This window comes from Poecilia formosa, unplaced genomic scaffold (assembly GCF_000485575.1).
Source record: "Poecilia formosa unplaced genomic scaffold, Poecilia_formosa-5.1.2 Scaffold18, whole genome shotgun sequence".
Classification (NCBI taxonomy): domain Eukaryota; kingdom Metazoa; phylum Chordata; class Actinopteri; order Cyprinodontiformes; family Poeciliidae; genus Poecilia; species Poecilia formosa.
In genome coordinates, this window is record NW_006799957.1 from 1,358,254 (window position 1) to 1,374,618 (window position 16,365).

Genomic DNA, 16,365 nt, shown 5'->3' on the forward strand with positions numbered 1-16,365 from the left:
TTTTGCTGCAGACACTTTAGAACTGAAGCCATAATCCATATAGTCTTATAATTAGAAGTGGTCAGACAACAATAGTATTCAAAATATCATATCACTTGAAGAAAGCGTACTTAGAGTTAGCTGGAAACATGTTTGTCTATTAAAGCCTCTGATACTACATTTGGTCATTGTGAGTAGATGTATTATTTAAAGAGAAGGGAGAAGTTGCCAGTCACTGTCCAGAAACACTTAAATAAAGAGGCACATTATTCCATCCCATCGCATGTTCAGCCTTTACTGGAGCCAGGAAGGCTATGTTGTTTCTATTTCCAACTGAAATTTGATCTAAAGCATCCACAATCATAATTTACTCAGACAAATAAACATTCACCTTCACAAATTCACATGCAGTGGGAGACTATTAAAAGCGCCTTTAGACAAACATTGCAATTTGATCCTAAGCATCCAACATCCAGTGACCAAGTGATATCCAATTCTATTTGTACTCTTCCTACAGTATCTGTTCTTATTTACTCAGTATTTAAAATTTACATCCCCAGTAGCATCAGCATGTCCATATCGTGAATATCAGTGTTTTGTTTTATTCTTCATATAGAAATTGGTAAAACCACCCACAAATGTTACCAATGTTACCAAATATTTTTAAACAGACACAGTCTAGCATTCCTCTTTTAAATGTGTTTCTTTAGCCACATGCCAGTCTTACAGCATTCCCCAAATCTTTATGGCTTTAGCAGTAAAGTTTGACTTCAGCACACAACAACAACTATAAATCTGAAACACTGTACGCAAAGAATTCTACTTCCAAGTGTCATCTTCCAGGGGATCTTAGATCTGTCTGTTTAGACTCAGAAATAGAGTAAATTTGTAGCTGATAGTGCATTACCACATACAAACTTCATGTCAGTATCTCAGGAGGTTTTAGTTTCTGCAAATTTTGACTTGCTTTATTATTGCATTATGTATTGAATACATTGACTCGGTCAAGTTTCTCTGGTTATGTTTAAGGATATATGATTTGTTGTGTTGTGTAATGTAATGTTTACTGGTTTTTTCAACTGTAGACTGTGTGATGTTTTTATAACTTAAAGCTCTTTGTACTGCCTTGTTGCTGAAATATGCTGTACAAATAAACTTCATCATTGATCACCAGGAAGTAGTAACTGATCTGAAATGTATTGTAAATATTCACATAGAAATGTAAAGATTTAGCAATTTCAATATAAACATAAATTAGTTATGATTTATAACTCACCAAATCTTAGCTAATGTTCTTTCTCAGAATTCTCACCTCCAACCCACCATCCAGTTATAAAACTATATTAATTATAGCACATCTCATTCCTTAATTTAAGTCTGCTTCCTCCATCAGTATCTCTTCTGCTCTTGCCATTAATCCATTTGAGTCACAATGGTATGTCAGAGCTTTACTACTACAAATTAAGTGTATATCCATTGCAGTATCCCTTATTTGTGTATTGTGCATCTTTTGGTTGAGTAATGTTTGAAATTTAGAGAACATTGAGACGATTCATAGTTAAAATCAGTCTGACATGAAAACAGTTTTCCTCCAGCCAGTGGTGCAGGTCACTAGATTTCCTCTTCTGGGTGGCTGCCCCATATTTTTTGTCTAGATAATTTTAATAGTCTCATAATCAGAGAGACACTTTTATCAGCTTCTCGTAATGTTTTAAAGCTTCGGGAAATGCACCATGCGATCAGGGAAATTGATGCCTCCAGTCCTTGTAAGAGGCGAGGGGCTGATGAGGTCCCAACATGAGCTTGATTTACTGCTCTGCTAGCTTTACAATGCTAACACACACAGCTTGGGACTCAGGCCACAGTAGCAGATTGCTAAATCTGGAAGCATTTTCTATTCCTTAGAATGTAAAAAAAAAAAAATATGTACCCGAGTTAATGCAGTTTTTTTACAGGTCAATTCTCATTGCAAGTATGCTACATATATAAGATGGAAATGTGTTGGTGTAAAATAGGTTCCTGTGCTTTTTTTTAAAGTTCAATGGCAGAAAGGCAAAATTATTTCATGTCTGGCTGTAGTTGGCCTCCGTCTGACCCCTGAACTTATATTTCAAGCACTCGCATATTCATACATTGAGCAATGAAAAGCTGCTAAACTTCTTACTTTATCCACAATAATGTAATGCTTGCTCTTCACAGTTCTCTGATCTTAAAGTGGTACCCATCATGTTCCTGTCACAGACTCAAGAGCATGGAAAACTCAAATTGAGATGAATCGCACTTTTAAAATATTGCTTTACTACATCACCAGAAGACATTGATCAAAGACAACTTTGACTAAAGCAGCTAGCTCAAAGAACCTTTGATTAGATTTGTGTGAAGTATGTGGTGTTAACTTGGCTTAAAGTTAAATAAACACATGCTTACAAAGTCATTCTAAAACTATTCTCACAACGGAAGCAGCACCAGTGAAGTTTGTATTACAAACCCTTCAATTACAGTCTTGCCTAGCATCAAGCACCGTGTGATGTTTAGCACGCTGTGTGCCGTCTGTGGTTAAAATGTATTTCACTTTGAAAGTGGTGCACTGTGATGCAGCAGCAAGTTAACACACAATGTCTGTCAAATTGATTTCGCAGTCAATGTGAAAATGGAGAATCTTTACAAGCCCCCCACTGATTAGTGGATTACACCTCTCAATTTTCGTTTGTTGTTTCTCCTTCTATCGGTTCCATTTACATGATGAAGTTCTTTTGGTAGTTTTAGCAAACAGTGGCATCTTCAATGATAACACAAGGAATGGGATGTGCTATACTTGATATAGTTTGTGCACATGGAAGTTGTTAATTTGAAAATCCCCACTTGTTTTGACTGTGCACCAAAAAGCTGTAAAAAAAAAACAAAAAAAAACAGGGCTCCCTGCTGGTTGCTGCAGTAGACTTTACACATTCTAATTCTGGTATTAAAGTTAGACAAGTGTAGTTATTAACATCTTGTAAATGAGACAAGAACCCAAGATCACAAAGCTGAGTAAACAGCTTGGATGACTGTTTTCTCGCTGCTTCTGCACTAACCTGAAGCTAGATACGTGGGTTTTCTGATTAATGCTTTCTGTTAAAGAAGTGTATATAACTGACAGATTTAATAACTTTTTGAAACAGAAAAAATAAGTTTTGTGTGAAATGTATTTCTCAATTCATAATTAGAAGTTGTTTTATCTTCAAGGCCCCATGAGGTCAAGCATAGGTTTGCCTGGAATTCAATTACAGTGCAGGAAAGAGTAGGAGTCGTTTGGAATGACTCTTTCCAACGAAGAAGCAATGTGGTTGTTATTCCACAAATTAATTAGAAATAAACACTAGACACAAATACTTTTTTAACATTATGTTTTCTATACACTGCACAGCCAGAGTAGGAAACCCTTCTTGTTTGTGCTATTTGCTTATCTTTCACCTGCTTTAGCCTTCTCTTCCCTCCTACTTTCCTATCATGGCAGTAAACCCAGTGCTGTTTATGTCATGCAGCACTTGGAGCACTCATAATGGTGCCACCTGTTTCTGGTGCATGCCGCAACACTTAACTTAGGATACTGCAAACTTGGCACTAGTAATGTACTCCTCCCACAACAGTATCTTTTTACTGGTGACATGAGTCCAATTACTTCTACTAGATCCACTGCAAACATAAGGAAGACTTAACCTGAAGAAACTGAAACATATGGGATAATTGCCTCAAAATGTCTCTTTTATGTCTCATCTGTTTTTTTCCTTCATGTACTTTTGAAATGTTTTATGAAAATGTTATGATGTAACATGTTTATTAATACAATAAGATCCTTAATCCGAAAACCTGGCAGTGATGAACACTGCTAGGTGTTTGTTTAACCTCCTTCTGAAAACTGTAGAAGTGTTAGATTTTGTGATAATCTAGTGTTAATCTGTGGTTAGAGGAAGGCTGCTATCCTTGAAGGTGTCATGATTGGTGGTGGTAGTGGTGAGGAGAGAACGTTGAGACCCAGGTTATAGTGAAAAGATGATGATTTAATGAAGTGGCTCAACACGGTCCAAGTCAGGCAGCACGGCAGGAACAATTAGCTCACAGCTAACAACCGGTAGCAACTGACAATGTGAATCTTGAGCTTAGCAAACCAGGACTGTACAGTTCTACTGGAAAGCATAAGACAAACGTTAGAACAGTAGACACGTTAGACATAGACAAGGACCCGACGAGGAACACAGACAACAGGTGGGTTTAAATACACACGGGGTAATTAAGGGAATGAGACACACCTGGGAAACAATCAACGGGGAAGACGCAGAGACAGACTCACAGGGAACAGGACTACACAGAAACTCAAAAATAAACACACAGAAACACGGATCGTAACAGAAGGGATGGAAGGCTGTCGCAACTTATTTCTTCTAATGAAAACTGTATGTATATATTATATATTGTAACCTTCTGTGGGTTGTTATCAATAATGACACCACAGTTGAACAGCAGAACAGTCTTTTAATAACACTAGAGACTAGAGACAACTCAATATAACACACTTGTGTCAGGATCCAACACAGGATACATAAAATGCTGCAAACTACTCTGTGAAATATAGTAGGTAGTCCACCCCGATCACCCCCATCAACCACTAAAATATGCCCCTCTGGCATATTCTAGCAGTAAAGATGACCTTAACCACAGTAATGTAAAATTAACCACAATCTTGTAACAAGAACATAACCAGAACACAACAATCTCTCTTTACAGATCAACTACTAAATCTTTAAGACTTGTTAACAACTGCCATTTTCTATGACTGGTGTGCAGAGACTCATCTAGGTCAACCCGTGGGGAGGGAGATGCCTCCATTGGAGAAGCGAGAAGTGTCTTAATCTGAAGGCACACTTGTGTGGGATGGGAGTAGGCAGTCACAGTGAAGAACCACACACAGAGGGTCAAGCCTGCTGGCTGGTGAACTTTAGGACAGTTAGTTATTATACACTAGGCACCCAAACCATGTCCCCAGAACAAAGTCCACAAGAAGGTCATCCAAGTAGACAACACAGCAGCTTCACAGGACATGGGCCAGTACCCATCCCATTAGCAACTGCAGAGGTCAGTGGTACTGAACCAACTGTACCCAGCAATATAGTCAAGGGTGTCATCAATGCCTGCGAGGAGGTATGTATTTGTGTTTTCATTCAGCTGCCAGAAGTCAATGCAGACCTGCCAGTCTTTGTCTTTCTTTCCCACAAGGACCACCCACCAGCACAGGGGCTGTTTGAAGAGTGTACAATGTCAGCCTCCTCTTCAATCTTATGTTCCACAGTAACCCGCCTTCCAGAAGGTATTCAATGACGCTGTAGAGGCATAGGTATTGTCTCACTAGTAGACGCATAGGTCTCTCACTAGTGTTGATCTTGTGCTGGACCAGATTGATGCGAGAACACTTCTTTGGAATGAAAAATATTATCATTGATCTCCAGGAAGTCTTGTAACTTCTCACTCTGTACCTGGCTTGGCCTTGTATTATTTGTGACAACTCAAGCAGAGTTTGTATTGTTCTGTGAATAGTAGCACAGCATGTGCCTTGCCCATCACTACTGAGTCACCAGGTGGTGACGGTGAGACCCAATTGCGGCCTCTCAATTGTGTTGTTTTGTTGACTCATTGCTCCACCTCCTGGCCATGGCTTTTGGCCCACTAAAAGTGTGGCAACATCTATTATGTTCCCATATGCTGCCAAGTAGGTCCAGTCCAACAATGTATGGGTCTTGGATGTAGGTTACCAAGAACATATCAGCTATTCTGACTGTTGTCCTCTACGTTGAGCACCCACTAGTTGCTCACCAGTGGCTGTGGTAGTGCATTTCTTGGTTGGGACTTGGTCTTTTAGTGCTAGGGAGTATGCCTGCTTGGACCATGGAGACAGTGGAGCCACTGTTCATCAGGGAACTGAGGGGAATGCCAATGAGCCTGATATTGTTTTATAGTCCATGCAATCTGCCATGCCAGTCCAACCACAATGCAGTTTCAGTAGCTGGAGTGTCTTCTATGGGTGGTAGGCCCTCCTCAGCACTACCCCCATTCAGCTGAAAGGGGGGAGTAAGTTTATCTTACATGGGGCTGGAGCTGGACAACCACGAGTCAGGTGACCCAGCTATCCAGATCGGAAGCAATCCACTCCTCTTTGTTGCTGCTGAGGTATTTGCAGAGGGGCAGTTCTTTTTCTCATCACTCTCACTACTAGCTTGGGCTGAATTAAAACTTGCAATAGGGCTGTCATTTCCGACATTCAGCATGGACTCCATTCTTTCTGCTGCCAAAAGGACCACAAATCAGCTAACTGGGGACTGTACACAAATATGTTCATGGAGTCTGGCTGATCAGAACTCCCTGGCCAGAGAGAACCTAATAAAAGTTTGCAGGGCAAGTTTTTTTTTCTTCTTTCTGTTCTATCACCAAATGAGAATAACCTTGTCATGTCTGTAGCAGAATAGCCCCTCAGGCGCCAGCAGCTGATTGACTTCTCCCTTACATGTTCAGGATAGCTCCTTCTCCTAAAGCATCTCTGAAAGACCCTCGTGGACCAATGATGAATTGTGGCATTGCCCTGGTTTTATGTTAGACAATACGTGGAAGGCACCCATCTCTAAGTCCAGGGCAACTTGCAGTGGTGTCTCCTCAAGGGACCAGTTACACAGTTTAGCAGCCAAGTCAACCTGGATGATGTAACTCTGAAATGCAGCTCCACTGCAGAGATCCTTTCTTCAGGCTGTTGCATCACCATGGTGGGCTGGGAAGCTAGAATTTGGGCACCTACTAGCGTTGACAAATGGTGCCTGCAGATGGCACTGACTCCATCACGTCAACTGCTGCTGGCTTGTTTCCCTCTCACGCTCTGTTCTTCAGCCTGGCTTGACACAGGGAGCTTGCTTCCCCTATCTAGTCAGTGGTGGCTATTCTATGGAGACAGTGAAGCCAGTGTTCATCAGGGAGCTGACCTCAAGGTGTTTGCTCCCTCTCTCTCTATTTACCAAAAGCTGCTCAATTTCTCTTAATGATGTCATTTTCAAGCTTCACTTCTGACGCTCGTGTAACCATCTATGGATTGGAATCAATAATTAGGGAGGTCAATGTAATACACCTCCATCCATGCTGCTAAGCACCCTGGGAAATATGGTCAGTAGTCCCAGCAACCGCTTCAACATCATAAAAATGTTGGAAGCTGTAGCATTGATCGGAATTAAATATAGCTGAAACCAAATCTTAATTCGTTCTGGTCATGTTCAAGGAAACAAGTTATCTGAGCATTGCAGGGAATGTAATTATTATAGGAAGTAGCTTTTTAAAGCAGCCATGAGTCATTGTTTCAAAAGCAGAAAGATTGTTTGTGACCTCTTTATGTATGTTTGCCAGCTTGATAACTATTTTGATAATCTATTTTTCAGCACTTCAATATTTGTTTCTGAAGATGCAGCTTTAACATTGTTCATTAATTACAACTGTAGCAAATATTTTTTCTAGCAATCAGACATTGCTAGTGATTGAATTTTAATTCTTGTAAAAGCTGAAGCAATGACTTCCTGCCCCTTGCTGCTACGACTTACCCCAAGTGAGTAAATAATGGTAGTTTTCAACATGTAACGCGTGTATTCACAGCTCACCTAGTCCTGTGTATGAAATTTAAAGAAACCAGAGAAAAAGCCAATTATTGATGCATTAAATTAGTGTTGTGTGTACAGTAACATCAGAGACATTTCAGTGAGTTACTATAAGTAAAAATAAGCTTACATCAGAGCATGTGTGTTATAATTCCAACCAATTTTAAATAAGTTTTTAAAGTTTTTAATTGCTTTTACCTAAATATCTATATCTTTGTGTATTTTTTTTGTGGTTTTTTTGCATATTACTTTCCTGCAATTTCTAAACATGTTATAGAGTGATTAATCTTTCAGCATCTTGTTAATTTTTTATCATTAGCTTAAATGACCTTAGTGTCACTAGTTTCCCCTTGTCCTACTCTGCCCTGAAGATGATGGATGATACTCTGCTCCAGAGCTTCTGACCCATTTCAGCTAATTCCTGTGTAACAGTAAACGTAACAGTAACAGTAAACGCCTTTGACATTTGAGCTGCTTGCACACACACTTGCATAGACAGCTTTTTCCAGTTTCCATAGTTCCACTGTTTTTTGTAACAATTTTTTTTTGAGAGTTTCCAATGTATTTTTATGGTTAAAGATTAAATACTGATTATATACTTTTGAATTAAATTAAACACCAATAATACATGTAATGTGGTGTGTATATGAATTTCTGAAATGAATATATATGTAAAGTAGACGATTAAACAACCATTCAATAGCACACATATATAATCCTAGCTGGACTAAAAATAAGTCAAAAAGAGATGTCAGCATAATCGGATTACTGATATATCTTTAAAGAAAATATTATTTTGTTTACACATCCAGAGACGCATACACACCCATAACATATATGTTCGGGTAAAAACGGCACAAGAGACATCACATAGTCAAGATGGATCTTGTTCTAAACTTTCAGAGAATTATTGATTTACTTAAATTAAACATGCCTTGTGTCTTGAACCTTTAAGGTAGCAATCTATAACAGTGAGATGAAGGTGGGTTCTCATATAAGTAGTCTGTGGCTGGCCAGCAAGGTTTAAAATAGTTCTTCGAAAACTGATAGTCAGTGCTGAGCAGCCGCAAAAACACGGATCCAATTTCTTCAGAGTGCATAAATGAGGATAAGTCATACAGGTCCTTGTCTACATCATGGTATCACACTGAGGATCAGTGATTGAAAGACTAGTTTGAACTGATACATTTTTGTTAATTTTAAATATGTTTTAGTGGTGAGAGGAACACAATTTTGTTTTATTCGGGTAGGCTTCTTTTGCTGTGGGTATTGCCACTAGATGGCATTGTTACACTTTAGTGTATTATATTACCCTCCAGTGACAGGACTCCTACTAAGCAAGAAATTACTTCTATACTTAGAAGAAATCTTGGGTTGAAAGGTTTTCTGAAAAACATAGCCCAGAATTTATCGTGCCTGAATTTTTTTACAACTGTCTCAACCACCTATGTTATATTACTGTGCAGCTGCAGTTGTTAAAATGAGGTATATTATATATACCCATTTCTATTCCAACTGGATCCTGTTCAGGGTTGCTAGGGTGGCAGGGTGGGCTTCTGTCCATCTTCAGCAGTCAACAGGGTGCAACTGAAAAGGTGACTAGTGCATTAAAGGGATTTTATAGAGTAAAGAAAGTAGAGTAGAATACAAAATAGTTTTAAATGAGATGCATCTTCGAAAATGAAAATGCCTTAAACTTTCATATCTTATTGATCATCTATTTCTTATGAGGTGTTCTTATGTGTAGTGAAGAGAGAGACAAAGGCCTTACCACATTAGCCCGGGTATTTTGTTAAACAGAGATTTTCCCTGTTTAGTAACATATTACTTTGCTAAACAGAAAAAAATCTACAAGAAAACGTATGTTTTCAGTAACAAAAAAAAAAAAAAAAGATTTAGAAAGAATATATGCAAGTGAATTGTACATCTGGAAATGTTATCATAGAGGACCACCATTGACATGCCCATCATATCTTTCTATACAAGAATCCACAGCAATAAAGTGGAACTGTTTTTATAGGTTGGGAAGCATCTGTCCTGCTTTGTCTTGGCTTAACATCAAATACAAGTAGGTGAAGTGAGTGACTGAGAGGAAATGGAAAAAAGGTGCCAAAAAAACACCAACTCACACTCTCTGGGGACAATTTTTAGTTCAGAAATGCTATAATGAGGTGTTGGATCTTTTGAATTGTATGTTGTATACATACTGTATTATTGTATATATACAACAGTATGTTGTATACATACTGTGTTAAACTATTTCAGGTCTTTGCTACACTGGAACACTTTGTATCATTTAGTTACTGTAATTGGACAGAAAGAGCTCACCTGGACTTGGAGATTTTTGTAGCATTAAGAACCTACGTGGCGTTGTGCAACAAGGAGTCTTCCTTGGCTATAAATAGCTTTAAATAATTGCTTAGTGCAATTATTTTACTAACTAAATTTTACTAACTAAATTTATTAGTAATTTAGTATTAAATTACTAATAAAATTAGTAATTTAGTAATCAGAATTACTAAATCAGAACACCACTTAGTTATCAAGAAAGTACTCAAATCGTTTAGTCTCTGTTTTTGAGACAACATATCTCAAATATACAAATTGATTGATCACTTTTAACATGTTTTGTCCACGATTGTTGTCTTAGTCCTACATTTTTGTCCAGGGTTATAGGGTTCAAATTGTGTCACAGGGTCTCCTACCTGAAACTCCTCCTCGAACTCTTGCCAGAACCACAGTAGGTCATGGCAGTTCATTTATCAATGCATCAATAGTTAAACCAGCCTCCTGTATTCAGTGCTTGATGGCTGGAAATCCAACAATGGTTACCGTGAATGAACAATTGAATGAATGAATGGATGGATTTGTGAAATGAGAATAGTGAAAAAAGAACATGTCTGAAATGTTCATTGTGAAAATGTAAGAATTCATTTTTCAAAAGGTCAGTAGATTGCTGTAGGACATTTTATTTTTTCTTTTATATTTTCTGTTTTTTTTTTGTTTTTTTTCTTGTCTGTTTGACCCCAATATTGTTTAGACATTATTTAAAAAAATTACATCATATTTGGCTTTTTTTTAATTATTATTCTTGAAGCATCATTTCAAAGCAAGAAGCTTCAAAGAGAAGAGTGTCAAGGACATTATAAGGCAACTTTGTAAAGATGATTTTTAAAATGGCTCTGCTGAATTCATGCCTTCACCTTAATGTGTAATCTAACAAAAGGCTGCATCGTGAATTACCCCGCATTGCACTTTTAAGATAATTTGCATACTATTATTTTTGAGAAAAAATAATTTCAAGCACCTGAGTGAGAAATGGCTTCTTTTCAACACCAGTGACTGAATAGGCTTATTCATAAAATACCTTTCCTCACTTTAGAATGTTTTTTTTTTTTTCATGTGTATTTTAAAATCTAAAAAATTAATTCTTGCCTTTGGTCTGTATATTCATAACATTCCAACTCACTAGCACAAGTAAAGGTTGTGTGGCTGAGTGGTAACAAATCTCTTAATAAATGCATATCAAAAATTTAACCAAGCAATTCATTTGAAATGAGTTTGACACATTCTGCTGCAAATATGGCCAATATTTTTTGTTTTATAATAAATTTTTTAACATCCTACTTTGCTATTGTGAATATATGATGCCAAATAGGAAATTGAAATACAAATTTGATTAATTGTACATCCTTTATACATACATAGCCAATAACTACACTTTTATCCTTTTTTCTGTATCACTAAGAGGCGGTCTGTTTTTCTCCTACACCTTGAAAAAAACAAGTCAGTGGCGTATCATAGGGATTTTAAGATAGTATCAATGCCAGTGTCAAATTTATTTATATAGCACCAAGCAGGTTTAAAACTAGACCAAAGTGCTGTACAAAAATGACAATAGAATAAGTTGATGAAAAGAGAGAAATTCTATATATATATATATATATATATATATATGAATTAGAGAAATAAGTAAGTAAAATAAAACATCACAACAAAAGAGTTACAGTATCAGGCCTCAATTAAATGCCAAAGAATCTAGTAGAATTCAGTAGACTAAAAGTTGACAATTAGCTGGAGTCCAGATTGTTGTTGCACTGACCATTGCTTCTGATGGCAAATGCCATGCATGATATATATTTTTTAAAATAAAGGATTAAATATGTAAATAAAAACAAATGTTTGTACTAACAGAGAGAAATCTTGTGTTGGTGTATGGGAAGACAGTGGACCTTTTAGCCAGTGGACCAACAAATTGTCATTTAATCTATTTGATAACCCCATATTGTATGAAGCTAAAACAAAAGAGCAAATTTAACTCTAAAAAAACATCACAAAAAATAAATCTCTACATTATGCATTTTCCAGTAAAGCCTTCTTACTCTTTGAGTTCATTGGCCTGAATGTTAACTGACCTGGTAGACAATCCACCTTTGTACTGGGCCACAGCTTTTGGTATATATCACAGCCCGCCCTAAGTACCAACAAAATAAGCCCAGGCAAAGAGGTGATCCATCATGTGATGCCTCGTTGTAATATATCTCTCCGTCTTGGTCACCATAACTCATCCTTATAGGAGCTGTTGAGTACTGCAGTGTTAGCAGGGACAGGAACAATAACTCTTGTACAATAATGGACCCCTGCACAGCCATGATGGCAGACTAGCCTTTGTTGTAGGAATATATTTCTAATATAAAAATATTTCTCCAGTAAAGGACCTTTCTCTTGGAAGTCCCAGGTGAAAAGGAACTCAGGGGAGCGAATGCTCCACACTCCTGTGAATACCAGTGCAGAAGCCAGTGTAAAATGTGGATGAATTTCATTCACCAGAAATACACACGTCTAAGCCCAACTGTAGCATGGGCCAACTTTATGAATATGTGCTACTGTTTCACCAGTAAGACATAGTCCAGGTGTGATGCTGTTGGCAAACCATTTAAGTTCAAACAAATTAATGTATCAATAAACCCTGCATTAATGGAAATTGGGTTTTAATGGAGACGTTTTTATGCAGATGACATGCAGCTATACTCCTCCTTCAAAGATTCTGTAATCCTCAAATCATTGATCCACTTGACTACGTAAAGAAAATGACAAATTGGTTAGGTAAACTCTGAGAGTGCCTCCAAGTGCCTGATTATTGCCCCAGAAAAATTCTTCTGATAGGGCAACAGGGCAACAGGGCAACAGATTAGACATTTCTACTTGACAATTTAAGCCAAATTTAAAGGAATTAGGTGTTATTTTCAACCAATTAACATTTCTTAAGAGTCATGCCAAACAGCTTGTGCTGACCCTTTTTAGTATTTGAAAAATATTTACCAACTAAGAAGGTTGCATAAAAACAGCTTTTTGAAATGTTATTCATGCTTGTACTTCCTACAGTCTACCCTGTTGTGATTAACTTTTCACATGGATGAACAAAAAACCTTTGATTGCCTTCGGTTAACCCAAAACTGTGCAGCAGGACTCTTAAGTGGAACAAACAAAAGGACTAACATCACTCCAGCTTTCTTGGAGTTTTCTTGGATTCTGGCGTAGGGTGTGTCTGCATTATGAATTGTAGACCTAAAATTTTAGTCTTAGTACCAGTGAGAAGTCATCAAAGATACTGATCCCAAAGGCCACTTCAAATGGACTCACTCCATCCCTCAGATGCAAATTATTCACAACCCCAAATCATACTGTACCAAATCCGGTTCAGCTTAATAATTCAGTGTCATTCTTTTTATTTGTATTTTGCTTACTTTACAAAATTGTCATTGGGTTTATCACAATGTTATGCCTGCTTTGTTATTTCATGAATACATAATACATATGTTATAGTAGGTTGACTATTGGAAAAGGGCACCTCCATGCAAATGCAAATCAGTTGCCGGTGCATAAAAAGATGACATTGAGAATCCCCTGTCCAAAAACAAGCTCTTATGTAAAACTACATTGTGTGTTAAGGAGATTCTTATTTAAAAAAAAAAGAGTGAACCATTTTTGCACAAAGAGCAAATATCTGTTTTGTAACTAAAGATACAGTTACATGTTTTAGGACAAGATTTCAAATAAATCAATGTTTTAGTGAAAATGAAAATATTTAAACTTACTCTAGAACAGAGGTTCCCAAACTGTGGGGCGCGCCCCCTAGGGGGGCGCATTGTCATTGCAGGGGGAAGCCGTCTGGATGAAAAAAACAAAACAAAACATGAACACTGTATGCGCTGGGTTTTTACCTTAGAATGGCCAACTCTCTGTTATTCCTATGTCAATTTGATACAGTAGAGGCTTCCACACTTCCCATATTTGTGTCCTCTGTCACTTTTATCAGCAGTTAAAACTGTTTAATCCGTTGTTAACATGTTGTAACCTGTTTTTTCCGAGCCGCCTTTAAATGCAACATGAGCGCTACGACGCTCGCGCTGGGTTTACGCCTGTGAAGGAGACCTGCTGCTGCTGTGCGGAGCTACGTAGGTTTGTGTTAGAATCACGGCAGCAAACCAGCAAAACGCAAAGAACTTTTCACAGTTTTTCCCTCCAAACTAACCGACTGAGTTGAGTAAAGCTGTTGGATGCAGGTAATGTTAGCTAAAAGATGACTAGCTAATATCAATACAGAACCTTAAGCTTAACAAGTAGGCTACCGATGTTGGTGTCTATTTTCAGCTACGTACATTCATTTTGCCCCCAAAAAAGTCGATGCCCCCACCTCACACGCGTCGTTTCAACCAGACAGCCATTTGTAATCCATAGGGGGGGCGCAGAAAATGTTTGGAAACCAGTGGGGTGCGCAGACGAAAAAGTTTGGGAACCACTGCTCTAGAAGATGCAGTTCTGGTATATAGCATAACACATTTTTTTAAGTACTGGTGGAGTTCACAGCTGAAAGAAGTCATCTACTTGTGAAAAGTTGCTGCTGTTGTACATACTGTTATTTATTATTCCATTGGACCTTATTTTTTCTTAGTAGCGTTGTCTGTTTCCATTTAAATTGAGAGACAAAAAACTGTAAACTTTATATGTCAGGCCCTGCTTACACTGAATGCTACACATCCATTCTTTAGCTAAGGAGCCTGATAGGTCATGAATTAGTTTCTGTTATAGGGACTTTTCTGCATCTGTCTGCAGTACATGAGGTGAAACAGCAATATGAATCTGAATGAGAACTCAAATGATCTTTTGTTACTTTTGTCTTAGTCTCTTTGAAAATATCAAAGATGAAAGCCATGTTAGTAATTTTGTCAAACAGTATGCTGCTGTAATATTTAATAAGTAGATAGAGCTCAGCTAACCAAACAGTATGTTTTGTCTTGGGAAGAAAAAAAAAGATTTTAAGCTTACTTCCTACCCCACTCAATCTCTACCAGCTTAGATTTCTTCACAGAAACCATTTTTCTTTCATGTGATGAATCACCAGGGAACAGAATAAAGACCGAGGTAGAATTAGACAGGAAGAAAAACTCATACAGTAGTTGAGATATATATGGAGCAGAACTGTTGATTTTATTCTTTCTACTACCAGAGATGTTTCTAGTGTTAAAACAACCCCAACAGAAAGTAGAAAATACTGTTATATTTACAGTATTTCTCTATTATCATAACCTTTTCTGATGAACTTTTGTTTGTCTAACCCCAAAACGTCTTCCACTTTGTCAAAATTGCAAGAAATTTACTAACCACAAAACTATTGCAAGAATACAGAAGCTATGTAAAAGGTCTTTGCAGAAAGTAACTGAACTTTTATGTACTTTTCAGATTTAATCCACATATTTTCAGGGAGAGTGTATGTGAATGACAGGTTTAGCCTCGAGGTCGAAGGGTAAGAAATAGGTATATTATTGTAGATTTTCAATGTAATCCCTCCAGACTCCACACTTGTCATATTGTGCAAAGAGCTGTGCTTCACTTATTCTTACCTCCTGCAGCTACAAAAGACAAGAAAAAATCATTTTAATAAAGAAAATCCCCTAAAACTAAAATTTCAGTAGCCAATATACTATTAAAACATAACCATGGTTCATTGCATGGCTGTGAGATTTGCTGCAAAGTTTAGATGAACTAGCAAAAGGTTAAATCACCTTTGTGTTGATGACTCACCAAGACTATTCCTCTGCAATAAATTAGAGGAGGATTAGGATTATTTTGTTTGCAGCTATCATGACTTTTTGAGTCATTTTTACTCATGCTTTTTGCCATAATTAATGAAAAAAACTACATATGAAAACCAGAATTTTAACATCAACATATGAAGTTTTATGGAGCATTCTTTTTTAAAAACATAAGCATGCATAAAATGTATGTTTGCAGTACAAAACCCAAATAAACATTGCACTGAAATTTTGGATTGTATATAATTTTCTCAACTGGACAATTTCATCCTTTATAATATGAGCTAATCTCATCATTATGTTGGTTTTTTGTGATGACCTGCCTGATAAGTATTATTAGGCCTGTCACGATAACAAATTTTTCAGCTGTTCTTCGTTAACTTGACATAAATAGGTTATAATGATTTTCATTCAGTCAGGACTTTAAGCTGAATCTAGCCACATGCATCACAGGTAGATTCTAGTAAAGCATTGATTAATGCCTGGTTTTAAAATTAGTTAACTGGACTTGTAGCCATTATTTTGTGCCCATGTGGCTGGACACCACACGGCACGACAAACCCGATTGAACCTTTATACCTAGGATTTCTGTCAGGTTTTGAAAATGGGCCGACAGTGTGTGCGCTGGA

At 37.4% G+C, this 16,365-nt stretch overlaps 1 long non-coding RNA gene across 1 annotated transcript in view; it reads left to right on the forward strand.

Moving 5' to 3' along the window:
* The window catches only part of LOC107835673 (uncharacterized), a 152,748-nt gene that overhangs the window by 31,820 nt on the left and 104,563 nt on the right, over window positions 1-16,365 (forward strand). The gene's annotated exons all lie outside the window — the stretch shown is intronic.